Source organism: Camelus dromedarius, chromosome 14 (assembly GCF_036321535.1).
Source record: "Camelus dromedarius isolate mCamDro1 chromosome 14, mCamDro1.pat, whole genome shotgun sequence".
NCBI classification, from domain to species: domain Eukaryota; kingdom Metazoa; phylum Chordata; class Mammalia; order Artiodactyla; family Camelidae; genus Camelus; species Camelus dromedarius.
This window is the reverse complement of record NC_087449.1, coordinates 70,275,689-70,290,023: the sequence shown is the minus strand read 5'-3', so window position 1 is coordinate 70,290,023 and position 14,335 is coordinate 70,275,689. Positions and strand designations below refer to the sequence as shown.

Sequence of the window (14,335 nt, the reverse complement as noted above, 5' to 3'; positions counted from 1 at the left end):
TTCGGGCTCTTCTCCTCCTGGTCAACCCGCCCGCCCCTTCCACCAGCCCCCTTCCCACAGCAGAGGCACCCTGACCCTCGTGGCCCCGCAGGGCTGTGTGTGCAGGGCTGCCTGCGCTTCCTTCTAAGCCAAGTCCCTCCTCCTTCCCACCCGCAGGCAATGGCCGAGGTCTGTCCAGGACTTGAAAAGCGGGCCGTGGGAGCAGAAATCCACACGTGCAGGATGCATAAACGGGGAGACGATGCCCTACCCGACGCCCCACCACCCAGTGAGCAGGCCATCCTGGGCTGCTCCTTCCAAAACTGACTGTAAACGCGATGGCCTGCAGCCCGCATCTCCCCTAAAAGTTACAGAAAATAGAAGCCGGCATGTACTTATCAATATACATTAATTTCCTCTGACTGGGTCTTGGTTTTCAAAGAACAGCTGATTCCTCGACACCCGACACCCTTACTGAGCGGTTCTGCAGCAGGAAAGAGCAGCCTGACCAGACTCGCAGCCCGGGCTGAGTCCAGCAACTCTGTAATTCTCATTTTTTTTATCAGCAGTGCTCTTGGTTTTACTCTACAAACTCCTTTTTCACTTCACTCATACCTGTTTACTGAGCATCTGCCATAGACAGAAGACGCCGTGGTCCCTGTCCTCAGAAGCCAGAGTCTAAAAGAGTGACAGACAAACGTGGCTCTCAGGATCTGGTTCGGAAAGGCTCTGGGACTCCACCACGTGGCCTCCTGACTGCTTCAGAACGACAGAAGAGGTGACTCCCCCGTACTCCCAGGTCGCAGCTGACTCGGGGTCCCCTGCTGTGTGTCCACCCCATCTGAGGAGGAGGTCCCACCACCTGTCCACGTGGTCAGCGGGAGGACACGGAGTCACAACCTACCCGAGGTTCAGTCACAAAGAGCAAGACCACGGCTCTGACCTAGGCCCCCTCCACAGTTAACCACACCGGCCCCCTAAGCAATTGGTCACTGGCTGGTAACGGTCAAAGGACCACCTCCTAAATGCCTGCTCCCACACATCCCCCCACCAGGACAAGCGCTCTGCCAGCAACGCAGTGGGCGTTAACACTGACCTAGCCCGTGGAGGGCTTTTTCCTTCCCGCTGCAGGTGCCCCACTAGGGGCAAGAGGTCTTAGCGTCTCTGCTTCGAGACACAGCATCTTAAAACTGCTTCCCACTGGAGGCCGCTGGTTCTGGTGAGCCCGCTACTTAGGTGTTAGTTTCCGGGTGTGACCTCCTCCAGGCTCAGGGGCCCAGTGCCTGCACACCTGAGTGCCCATGTGTCTCCTCCAAGCAGCCGAGCTAAGCAGATGTCGTCCAATATGAATACAATGTGAGCCACGTAGGGAGTTTTAAATGTTCCATCAGCCGTATTAAAAAAAGGTTAACATTAATTTTAATAATATATTTATTTAGCCCAATATATGAAAAGTGTTATTCCAACATGTAATCAATTTAAAACAATTACAGATGAAGTATTTCACGTTCATTTGTCTTACTACAGTTTTCAAATCCAGGGTGTATTTTGTGCTCCACCTGGGCGAGCCTCATTTCAAGTGCCCTGGTCACGGTGGCGGCCCGGCTGGCACTGCCCGCCCGTCTCCTCCCTCACACAGCACACATTCACGCAGGGGCCAAGCCACTTCACGTGTCTCTAGAAGAGCAGGAACCAGGCTCTCCCTGCAGAGAACTGACGCCCATTTCCCCAAACCAGAAAGTGAGGAGACGAGGAGGTTTTCCCAGACTTCGTTTTGCTTCCTCTGCGGCACCTCCTGCTCCAATTCCCTCGCGGGCCAGGCGTGGGCCGCGGGGACTAAGAGCGTCGTCACAGCAGGGGCAGTAAAGTGCGGGAGATGGCGCTCAGGGCCGGATGGAGACAGGTGAGTGCGTGCTGGACAGCAGCTCTGAGTCCCCTCACCCTCTGGAACTGCAGGGAACAGCCAGGGACCCTTTCTCCTGAGCCCTCGTTGTTGATGCGCCGTGAAACCCACCTGCCCCTCCATCCTGCCCTCCCTCCAACTTTGCGAGCTTGTGCTGGCTTCCCGGGTGGAGCACAGAGCCTAGTACATACTTCATGATGGAACTTCAATGCATCAACCTCTTCAAACCTGCTGAGGCCAAGCAGGAAGTCCCATGTTTGAGACTTTAATTATCTCAGAGCCAAACTTCACACATAACGAAGCAGCGGAGGGCACACACCTGGAGGGAAGGTGCAGCAGAAAGGCGGGAGGACCAGAAAGCAACCCCACAGCCCGGGGGTGGCAACCTGCACACACCTTTGAGGGGCCACAGCCCCCCAGCCTGGGGGATGCCCGCTCTCTGGTCACTTGCCCCTCCCCCCACCATCTTGCAGAGAGGCTCCAGCTCTACATTCACTCCCCGCAAACGACGGCGACCACCCTGGGCTTCCCACGTGCCTTCGCATGCCCCGCGGCTGAGGGTGCACGTACGGGCCTCAGTCCTGACTCTCATCCCCAGGGGCCTCCAGTAAGTTGCTAGCACGTCTCCGGCTGGGATCTCGGTGTGAAAGCGGACAGAGCGACAGCTGCCTCGCACACTGCGGGGCCTAGTGAGGACCCACGCACAGTCTTCAATACCCGACTGAACCACAGCAAACGCTCACTCAACACGACCTGTTGTCAAAGCAGTAACAGGACTTTCAACCGGAACAACCTAAGTACCAGAAAACGACCTCCTCCTCCACCGGCCACACTGCCACCCCGTCAGCAGGGCAGGCCCTTCTGCACAGCTCAAGACCATGGGCAACGCTGGCCGCCAGGTGACACAGGGGCTCGCCAGGAAGAGGGGAGACCTGCTCACGTGCTAACTGCTCACTTAGTTTTAAAAATATCTGTATGGAAGCTCAGTAACACAATGAACAGGTATGATCTGACACATTCTGACACACTCAACACCTCTGAGACCACCGCCTCAGCTAAGGGACAGATCCCCACCCGAAAGCCTCCTCCTGCCCCTCTGAAATCCCACCCCCACCCCCTGCAACCACGAATCTGCTTCTGTCACCACACGTAAGTTCTCATCTAGAATTTCATACTCATGGAATCACACAGCATGCACCTTCAGGTCTGACTCGGCTCCCTCAGCGCTCAGCCAGCTGCTGCACCTACAGGGCTTCACTATGAAACGGGCTTTCGTTTCTCCAGGGTGAGCACCCAGGAGTGGACTGGCCAGGTCTACACGGCCAGCACACAGGTAACACGCTAAGATGCTGCCAGACTGTTTTTCTCATCCCACCATCAGCGAGGAGAGCCCAGCCCCCACACTCTCGTCAGCACATGGTGTGGTCAGTCTTTCTAATTTCAGCCACTGTTAAGAGATGGTTAGCAGTGTCTCACTGTGTCTTTTTTTTAATGGAAAGATTCTTTAAATTCTACAGTGCTTCATAGTTTTCAGAAGTTTTACACACACAATCTCCTACAATCCCGTAACCACCCCGTTTCCCTCACCCCTACTTCACCGCCCCTTCCCTCTCCCCGAGGGTAACCACTGATTTGTTCTCTGCATCTGTGCGTCTGCTTCCTTTCTGTCTTATTCGCTAGTTTGCTGCATTTCCTACATTCCACAGATAAGTGACGTCACACAGCATTTGTCTTTCTCCAACCTGTTTCACTCGGCATCATGCCTTCCAGGTCCACCCGTTGCTGCAAGCGGCTCGTGTCCTCCTTTTCTGGGCTGAGTAGCATCTCCCTGGTGGCTGGTGATTGTGATTGTCTTCTCACGTGCTTATCTGCTCTATGTATTTACTCTCTGGTGAAGCGTCTGTTCCAATCACTGGCTTTTTGCGGGGGGTGCTTTTTTTTAACACTGAACTTTGAGAGTTCTTTACTTATTCTGGACACGAGTTACCCAAAAGACATGTGATCTGCTAACATTTTCTGCCAGTCTGTGGCTTGTCTTTTCATTCTCTTAACTGTATCTCTGAAGGAGCAGACATTTTTAAACTCGATGAAATCCCATTTATGCATTCTCTTTAATGGATTGTCTTTGATGTCATTAAGAAATCCCTCCCGAACCCGAAGTTTCAACGTTTTGTGTCTTTGAGAGGTTTTCCAGCACCGGATGCAAGTCCATGACTCACGTGGAGTTAATTTCTGTCCGTGGTACACCTCTTCCATACGGACACTCAGCCGTTCAAGCACCTAACCATTCAATTCAGTTCTGCACCTTCATTCAAAAGCCCTTCGATGTGCAGAGAGTTGCAAGAACAATACGAAGAACTGGATGCCGCCGCCCAGCTTCTCCACCCCTCACTGGGACCCCCCTGCTCTGTCACCTCCACTACACACAAACATTGGCATTTCTGCTTCAATTGTGTGGCCTCACCTTCATCCGTATCATCTGCTGGATTCCCAGCTAAGATCTGATTTGGAAAAGGGGCTCGCTCTCCTGCTTTCAGTGAAGGAAGCTGGAGAGATCTTCTTCTCCAGAACGGGAACCATCATCTCCAGGACCTTAACCCCTTCTGCTGAACATGGGAACAAGCCTTGAAAGAAAACACCCTTCTCTGGGTCAATTTGTTCTGAAAACCAACTTCAGGCTTAAAAAAGAGATGGGCAAAACTGTAACAAAAACCAAGCTATTACAAAAGAAACCTTAAAGAAATTTAAATATTCTACTTTAAAAATTGACAAGGATCAATTACGTTAAAATTACCTTAATTCAGAAGTGCTTCTGGTCTGGTCTCCAAAACATGTAAAAGTGTCTGCAACAGAGAAAAGGCCGTATTTGCACGGATTCGGGCTGTGAGGCACAATATTCCGTACATTTTGAGAAGCACAAAAATCAACCCTTCCCCGTCACCATTTCTTGCCCCCAAGTCGCTTTATTTATTAGTAGTTTGTATTGACTTGTGTTTAGTTTCTCAGTGTGGAAAAAAAGAGGAAATCTGATCTAAGTTTCTTTTTAAAAATTCTTAGAAGTGCCTCAGGGAAAATACCTTGAATTAAACCTTGAAAAGTATCGGGGGAAGGGGTGTTTAGACTTCTGTAACAACAGAAAAATCACTGCCACTCAAGAAGCTTCTAAGAGTGGTCTCACCCAGACTTGCCCTCTGGCAGGCAGGAGAGCTCATCTGAATTTCAAAGGAGCCCCTGGGCATCTCCTGAGTGCCAGCCAGGGCCAGCCCTCCAGCCACCCAGTCGCCACAGCGCCACCCAAAGCTGTGACCCCAGGGTCCAGGCCGCGGGAGCAGAAGACGTCACAGCGAAGCCTTTGGACTTGCCGCTCAGCATACTGCAGCCAGCACAAAACATATTTAACTCCAGATTTCTTCTGAAATATCTCCTTGTCCTTCCCCAGAAACGAGGCTTCAACATCATTACAGATGCTTTGGTAACGTCTCCAAATCACACCCAGTGTGAAAAGACCACTTCTGGACATCGCACAGGTTCTCAGCTGCCTGCTGATTAGTCCCCTGCCTACCACGTTCACGCTCACGTGCACGCGTCGCACCTGGGGGCCACAAGAGCCACCAGCAAGCTGAAATGCCCCCCAGCTGAACTGTGAATTTATTTACATATTATTAACTTATTTAACAAAACAGGCTCACTAGGGAATTACGCAGTTTATGTTACAGGCAAACGCACGCTCCTCTGGCAGTGGAAGTGGGTGTGCGAAGAAAAGTTCGGTGGCTCCTCAAAAAGTAAATGAAACACAGAGTTACCGTGTGGCCAGCAATTCCACTCCCAGGTATGTTCTCAGAAGAATGGAAAACAGGGACTCAACAGGTGGACACGCATGTTCACAGCAGCACCATTCATGATCGCCAAAAGGCAGCAACAGCCCGAAATTCCGCCAGTGGATGAAGAGAGAAGGCAACGTGGGGCGTCCACACCACAGAGCACTGTTCACCCGTAACAGGGATGAAGCACTGACAGACTAACACAGAGGGCCCCTGAAGACACTGCTGCGTGATGAAGCCAGACACAGAAGGTCACGCAGCCTGCAATCCTATTTAAATGAACTATCCAGAACACAGACAGAACGCCGTGGTCGCCAGGGGCTCTGTGTGCAGTGAACAACGGCTCAAAGGACACGGGGCTCCTCCTGGGGTGACGAAATGTTCTGGAATAAGGTAAAGGCAGTGGTTGCACAACACGGAATATATTAAAATGCCACTGAGCTGTTCACTTTAAAAAGGTTTTGCTATATAAATTTTATTGGGGGGGTGGGTAGGGGCAGGAAAAAGTGCTGTTAAAGATACCTAAAATAACAAACGAAACCAGTGGGTGTGGGTGTGGGTGTGGGAGCTGGAGGTCAGTGCTCACCTTCCCCTGAACCGTCTGAGGCGAGCTCCTAGGGCGGCAGGCTCAGGGCTTCCACGGATCACTCAGTGTGAAAGCCTGGAGTGGGGGTGGGGTGTAGCTCAGCGGTGGAGCATGTGCTTAGCATGCAGCAGGTTCTGGGTTCAATCCCCAGGACCTCCATCAAGTAAATAAATAAACCTAATTACCCCCCCCAAAAAACTAAGAAGGGCTAGTTTCTACAAACCTCCAGTTACGAAACAAGTAAGACGTGGGACGTAACGCACAACACAAGGAACACGGTCAGTAACACTGCAGTAACCGCATGGGGCCAGAGGGTTCCCAGACTTACCATGGGGATCATTTCACAACGTATGCAAATGTCACCACGCAGTACCCCTGAAACTAACACAACTGTACATCAACTTACTTCAGTTCACAAAAAGGGCAACAGTTTCACATGGGCCTGTGTGATATGGGCAAAGTCCTGGAAACACACCCACAGGACTGGGCTCTGCGGCTCAGCGAGGAGAGCTGAGGCAGGGCATGCGGCTGCCCCCTGCCCCGGAGTCAGAGGCGAAGGCGGGTGCTGGTTGGAGTCTGTCCGGCCCTGTCTCCCAGCCCAAAGCACAGAGGCCACTGGATGACAGCCGGAGGACGCTGCCATCTTAAAGAACGCGCGCACCACAGTGCCCTATCACCCAGGAGGCTCTGCTCCTGCGGCTGCATCATGTTAAAACCCTTAGAGCAGTTTTCCCAAGGTGGGATAATTATGTCAAAGATTTTGCACTTTTTTAAGGCTCTGGATAAAATCAACCGACCTACGTTTTGCTTCAGTGTAGCTGTCAGCGCCGCGGCGCTGTTCCCACGATGAGCTTCTCTGTACACACACATCCCAGCACACCCTGAGGCTTTCAGTACAACACACAGGGTTTGTATGAGGATTGTTATTTCAGTCTTTTTCAAAATCTAGAAACTGAAATCCTCTTAAGACACACCTAGAAAGCCCCTTCACTGGCGGCACCACCATTTCAAGTCAAGCAGAGGCACTCGTGTGGGGAATGAGGTCCTCCATGTCCCCAAAGCCTCAAGACAGCAAGAGCACACAGGCGCACCACTGCTCATCTGCACCTCTCAGGTCCCAAAGCAGACCGGACACAAGCGAGGGCTTTAGTCTGCCTCCTCTTCAGCGTGGATACGCGTGTATTCTAACACGTGCTGGGAGGTGTCTGAGTATAAGCCGCAGGGGGCAGTGTGTGTGTGTGACACAGACACCAGTCTCTCTCTAAACCCTGAGAGAGGCCACAACACACCCAGCCCTCGGAACTTTGCATAAAGGACTCGGTGCGCGTCAGACACAGCAGACGTCTCACTTCCGCATAACTCTCTAGTACAGAAGCGTCCTGAAGAGGCAGCACGTGAAAGGACAATGTGATGAAACGACCATGTGAAGGAAGCCCCGGCCAAGTTCAGGAATAAATGTGAAGGTAAAAGGAGTGATAACTGTAACAGAGTATTAGTTACTGAAAAGTGCACAATAATAACAGATACATGCAACAGAGAAACAAGAAGAAAGGAAAAAGCCTTTCTTTACAGAGAAATGCAAACAAACGCAGAAGGGGCGACAGACTTGGAAAACCACCACCTGGGGCCTCCAGAGCAGCCACGGACGCAGGCAGACCTCCCGTGGTGCTGAAGGTGGTGGGTGACAGTGCGTGAAGTTACAAGACACTCCCCAGGACTGAAAGCATCACTCACAGATCATCTCCTGACTATCGAAAAAGAAGCTATTACAATGAACAGATCCGGTGGGCACCACCTGGAATCAAGCGATTACACGTAGTGTCACCAGTGTCGGAACAAACCAGCACGATGCGACAGAATGAGAAGCACAGGCCACCAGAGAGGCATTCCTGCCAAAAACACTCGGCCTCATCCAACCGCGAGGAAACAAGTTACAAAGATCTAGAGTGTGAGACATTACAAGAAACTGACCTGAACTCTCCAAAAAGGTCAATGTCACGACAGACACGTGTGAAGACCACTCTGGACGTGTGAGCCTTGGGAGTCATGATCACGACACAAAACACACACAAGAACCTGCTTTCAGTCCTGAATTTGAAAAAAGGGAAGGAAGACATTCTGAAGAAAACTCAAGAAACTTCAGCGTGGACTTGGACTGGGCGTTACTGGATCAGTGCTGAGGTTCGGGGGTATAAGGAAACTACTGTGGATACACAGAACATCCTTGTTCTTGAGACAGGCTGGAGTTGCACAAGGGGTAAAGGACCACGACATCTATGTACAAGAAGCACACAGAGAGAAGAGAAAGGAAATGTGGCCGCCAAAGTGGCAAGTTACTGAATCTTGGTGAAGCTACACATGCCCGCTGACCTACCCTCAGCTTCCTGTAGCTTCAAAACTTCTCCAAAACTGAACGCCAACAAAGGGCAAATACACATTTTCTAAAAACGCTGCAGTCATCAAACAAAAGACGCGATGACTTGAAGACAAAGTGAGAGAAAATGACTGTATTTTATGACTTTTTTTTTTTACTTTTCCACTAACCAACAGTAAGGAAAAGCTTCTTTAGTAACTGGAGAACCTGGCACGATACACGCGCACGACCTTAACGACACAATCAATGCATTTTGGTTTTTAAAAGTGCGCCTTTTAAATAGATGAATATATAATTTTTAATTTTCAAGTTTAACTAGTTTTCTTCATTTTGACAACGTTTTAAGTGTTACTGTTCTCAGGCTGGCCAGAGGTTTATCACTGCAATTTTTTCCAAGGACCAGTCTTCAGTTTCGCTGGTTTTTCTCTACCGTGTTTCTGTTTTCAATTTCATGAGACTCTGCCCCTCCCTCCGTGTTTTGAGGTCAGCGTGCTCAAGTGCAGACGGGTGAGGCCGCCTGTCTTCTGCAGGAAGCACTGAGTCCCACACATTCCTGACGAGCACTGCGCTCACTACGCCCCACGAATGTGGAGTTTTGTTTTCACTTTCATTCACATTAAAATATTTTCAAGTTTCCCTTATGACGTCATCCCTGACTTGTTTAATTTCCAAATACCGGGACTTTCCGCACAGTGTTCCGCTGCTGACTCCAAGTTTGGCTCCAGGGCGGCCCCGTCCGCTCCACTGACGGCTCACCTCTCAACAGCCTGGCGCCTCTCGTGGCCCTCACAATTTTCACTGGGTACCAGAGGACAATAGAAACCAAAGGAACCACATCCATGCCTAGGGACGGGCACAGCCTCCTTCAGGTGGGCTGTCAGTATGGAAAATTAAGGAAATCTAGTCTTTTATTTTTTTTTTTAAACCAGAATACAGATTGTGCGACTAATGGCTGAAACCCTGTGGCGAACTGGACGTGGCAGCTCCCTGGGTGGCGGGGCTGCTCCAGCAGGGAAGCCAGGCCCGATTTGTGGCCCACAGCTCTCGGGTGCCTCATCGGCCCAGTCCACTGCTGCCCCGCCTTTTCAGTTGGCCACCGCAGTGCCACTCTCCTTCGCTCGCAGGGCAGCCCCCACTGCCAGGGCCGCCTTCTAGACGAGGGGGCCTGGGAGCCGGTCCTGAGCCCAGCGAGCTGCCCGCGGGCTTGGTACTGCTCAGGGCACCACCGGCTCCCAACTGCTTCAGCGGTTAAGCTGCCCTAACCTTATGACACCAGAATATTCTTCTCAAAAGTTATCAGCCCAAGAAGACAGGTACTCCCCTCACACCTGCTACGAGCCGGGAGCTGGAAATTCAGACTCACGGGAAGCTGAAGACAGGCTTGCGGCCGCCTCGGTCTGAGCTACCGACGGGCCTTCACTTTGTTTCTGCCGCGCCTGCGGCCAGTCCCCAGCAGGCCGGGCTCTGCCCCGCTTCCATGTGTCCAGAGGCTTCGTGACAAGCACCCCCAGATGCCACACTGGGAGTTGTGGACACACCGCCACCTAACTGCGGAGCACCGCCGGTCAGACTTCCGGAGCACACCACGCAATGACTTCACACGGTGACACACCAAGACTCTCGTGCTTGTACCGTCTCTTTCTCAAATACCGAGAAAATGAAAGGACACAGCAGGGCTGCAGCTTCACCGTCAAAGCCTGGGATGAATCCAGTTCAAGCTGAGGTGTGCCGGGGACAGGAGAGGCAGGCGCGACCACACAGAACCATTCTGGCTAACCCTGGCTGCTTAACAGTAAATTGTAACCACCTTCAGATGTTTTTTTAATTACCCTGTATTTTCTTGTGCTCATTACAAGGTTAAAAAACCTTAGGGGTAGGGTATAGCTCGGTGGTAGAGCACATGCCCTAGCATGCACGACGTCCTGGGTTCAATCCCCAGCACTGACATCAAATACATAAATAAACAAATCTAATTACCTCCCCCAAAATATGGGTGGGGAGGGCTTCACTGTGGTCTCCACATGGCATGCGGTAAATCTTCTGGGGTAAAGTTATGGGGAAATTCCTTCTTTTCACTGAAGGGCAGGAACTGTGCGACCTGACCTAAGCAGACAGGCCTCCAGCTGCCCTCAGCTTAGGTCCACCCAGGCGACTCACTCAAACTCTGCAACAAAAAGTAACTGCCGTCAAGCACAGCAGGAACTGCTGAACATGTGACACGCTTCTGGAGGAAGAAACAGGGAGATACAGCCAGAGAAATACATCAGAACAGAAAAATGAGTAAAAACAGCTACACGCTCAGAGCACTTTAAATTCAATGCAGAAATAAAGAGGCATAACTAAAACACCACCTGCGTACAGAGCTGATGATCCCCTCCTGGAACTACCTAGGCTTCCAGACTGAAAAGCTGTACCAAAGGCCCAGCGTAGCGGACAAGGGGAGACAGGTTACCAGGATACATCACACTTCAGAGCACCCCGGCAAAAGCCAGGTCCTCAAAGTCCCCAGATGGAAAAAACTGCTGATACACAAAGGATCAAGAATCACCAGCATCTGGTTTCTCAGCAGCAACAGTGGAAACTGAAAGCACACAGAGCAACGTCTTAACCTAATTCCAAACAAGAACTACCAGCCTAAGGTCAGAATAAAGACACACACAGTCCAGGATGCTACCAGAGGACAGTCTCCTCGGGGCGGGGGTCACATCTGGGACTTGGGATCCAGGAGCCGGGACCACCTTCTCTGTCCCTGCCGGCCCTGAGGCGCGGTGGCCAGCGCACCTGACTCGGTAGTGACGCCCCCCACGGCGACCCCCCCCACCCCGCCGCGAGGCCGGGCCGCACAGCCACTGCGCTCCTCGCCCAAGTCTCACAGCAGTCACTGAGTGAGCCTGAGCACACCCATTGTGTCGGGCAACTAAACCGCCGTGCTCTCACCCCCAACTGGATTCTGAAGTATATCTGGAAAAAAGATACAGGTAAAATTATTTTTAATCAACAATAAATTAATCAAGTACTCGCTACACGCCAGATGCCATGTTGCCGAGCACTTACGTGTACCGTCTGATGGCCCCCCAGGCACCCGATGAGTGGGTGCTGTCACCTTCATTCCTTGTGATTCCAGTTCTGTAAAGTTACAGAAAAGATACCTGAGGCAAAGAGGTCAAGAACTGGCTGGACGGTGCACAGCAAGGGGCTTACACCCACACCATTCTCACTGTCATCTCCAGACGTTGCGTCATCGCACATTTTTCAAAAAGAGAGTAAGATACAAAAGTCCCTTTGCTCAGGACATTCTTGGCCCTCTCTTGCCCTCCGCCAGGAAGTATCACTCAGCCTCAAAGACAGAGCTTTACTGAACCTTCCCAAGGGCCCACCCCACCCGCCAGCCCTCCCTCCTGCTCTCTGACCCACCGCCACACCATCCCAGGGGGCTGCAAGCAAGGCCGTGTAACCTTCACCGCTGCTTTGGATGCTTTTTTCTGGAGGGGAGGGGTGTGTTCAGTCTACAGGCTACCGCTCCTAAAAGCTTGCTCCCAGTCTCCTCCTCCAAACCCTGGTCTTGAGATGGCCCCCGGCTCCCGGCAGCACGTCCCACGACACACCCACCTCCCACTCACCCTAGTCACAGCTGGCCACGGCGGGGACAGGCAGGTGCCCCAGCTCAAGCCGTCGAACAAACTCTCCCCCAGTAACGCGGAAGCTGAGACTGCGAGTGGTGCGGGCTCTCGGGTCTGGAAGTGGGACATGAACTTGAAAGCGGTGGCTGGTACCCTCCACAGCCTGGACTGAGCAGTAGAAAGAAGGGCAGCAGAGCTGCACGCAGGGGGCACACTCCCCACTGACCCTGCCCCCCACCTCCAGGCCTCTGCATTAATTCTTGTTTTTTCTCACTCTGGAGCTTCAGCTGGTTTGTCTCCTACAATCAAGTAGCTGATTTCTGCACGCCACCCTACAGCAGCACGAGGGCTCCGCTCCCTAGGGGCTTCCAGGAAGCACGCTGCCTCCGCGCATCAGGGCTTCACCCGCTGTCTGTGCGGGGCGACTCCCCGTCCCACCCGTCTGGTCCCCCAACCTGAACCCTTGGCCTCCAACCACAATGCGCCACGGCCCCACCTGGATGGGGCGCCTCCTCTCACCTGACCCACGTTAGCACCATCTGACACCCACCCCGCGTCCCCCCCTTCAACAGACCGGTTCAGGTGACACCATTTCCTGGAGCACCCCCCCCACCTCGTGGCTACCCCCTTCCCCGCCTGCACCCAGCCCCAGGACCCCCCAGCGCAGTGCTCCACGGGCTCAGCCCCGGCGGGGTTACAGGCTTTCCTGTCCAAACCCTCAAGCTGGTCATTCACCAACCCCTCAGGCACAGAGCACCCCTCCCTGCACCCCACGTCCACTCCCGGGCCTCCTGTCAGCTCCGCTTCTTTGCCTAGCCTGCCAGTAACTCCCTCCCTGTCCCCCTTCCTCTCCAACCATCTTTGCATCACAGCCTGATTTATCTCTCTGAAGGACAGCTCTGACATCTGACTCCTCCGCTCAAGTCTTCAAATGCTCCTCCTACAGAAGGAAAGCACACTTTTCAGCCTGGCGCAGTTTAGAGCCGTTGGCCTTTCCCACTGCACTGCCAGGAACCCTCCCCAGGGTTCTGAACGCACACACAAAGGCTCTGGGTGACTCTGGTGCCCTCTGCCAGGTCTGGACCAAGACCCAGGCACTGGTCTCTCACACAGGAATCCTGGAAACATGAGTGTATTCTTGCCTTGAAGAATTAGAGACAATTTTTTTTTAACAATTAACGATTTGGTGATTTGCGGGGACGATAGAGAACATAAACTCTGACAACAGTTGATTTTTCTTTTAAAGTCAAAAATAACATTAATTCAGAAATAACAGGGAAAGGGTTCACATACTGTTGAAGCTTCTGAGGGAAGTGTCCCAGAAAACAATGACTGGAAACGTCCAACAAAACCAGGCTACACGGATGGCATACTCTGACTTTTAATACCCTCATACAGTTTCACGGGATAAAGTTCATGGTCCAGTTACTTCAATGAAAGCTCCGTTTGCCAATGGAAAGCCTTACAGGACAATGAAACCTGATTTAATACGAAGAACTACATCTTTCTGGAAATGGTTAATTTTAATGGAGGCACCGGGGAGTGAACCCAGGACCTCTGGAAATGACTAACTCTAGACATGGACAATTCAAACGCCTCCTAATTCCCTCTACCCCAACCCCCAGACCCAACTGGTCTGGGCAAGGCTCTTCTGCTGGCCAAGGAGAGAAGCCTCACTGGGGAGCGGGGAGAGGCTCGAAAGGCCCCAGGACAGGGCGCAAGCAGGCCCGGGGCCCCGGGGCCGGCTCCTGGTGACCCCGCCGTTTGCGGGGCACCCGCTCTCTGGCCTTCTGCCACCTCTGCTCTTGACTTGGGAACCATCCAAGAACACCCATAACTCTGTATTCCAACGCCCACTCAGCGTCAGCTGTGTCTGTTGCTAGAAAGTCGTCTGCACCAGCCCGTCCCCAGGCGGGGTGGCCAGCCAGCTGTGGCAAAGGAGGTACGGCTGCCCCGTCACGGGGACTACGAGCGGGGCCCCCAGGAAAGAACACAGCTCTTTAACAGTGACAGACTCCCCCCTGTAAGTTACATAAGCTCTCGTCTCTTCAC

At 52.4% G+C, this 14,335-nt stretch overlaps 1 protein-coding gene across 4 annotated transcripts in view; it reads right to left on the bottom strand.

The window, feature by feature from the left end:
* The window catches only part of GNB1 (G protein subunit beta 1), a 64,965-nt gene that overhangs the window by 29,861 nt on the left and 20,769 nt on the right, over positions 1-14,335 (bottom strand). For 2 of the 4 annotated variants that reach the window (XM_031463831.2, XM_031463833.2), the window contains exon 2: positions 4,677-4,725. The exons of 1 other annotated variant lie outside the window; for it this stretch is intronic. The gene's annotated coding sequence lies outside the window, so the exon portion shown is untranslated. Of the gene's footprint in view, positions 1-4,346; positions 4,495-4,676; positions 4,726-14,335 lie in introns of those variants that run through there. One more of the 4 variants, XM_031463834.2, reaches the window with a different exon arrangement.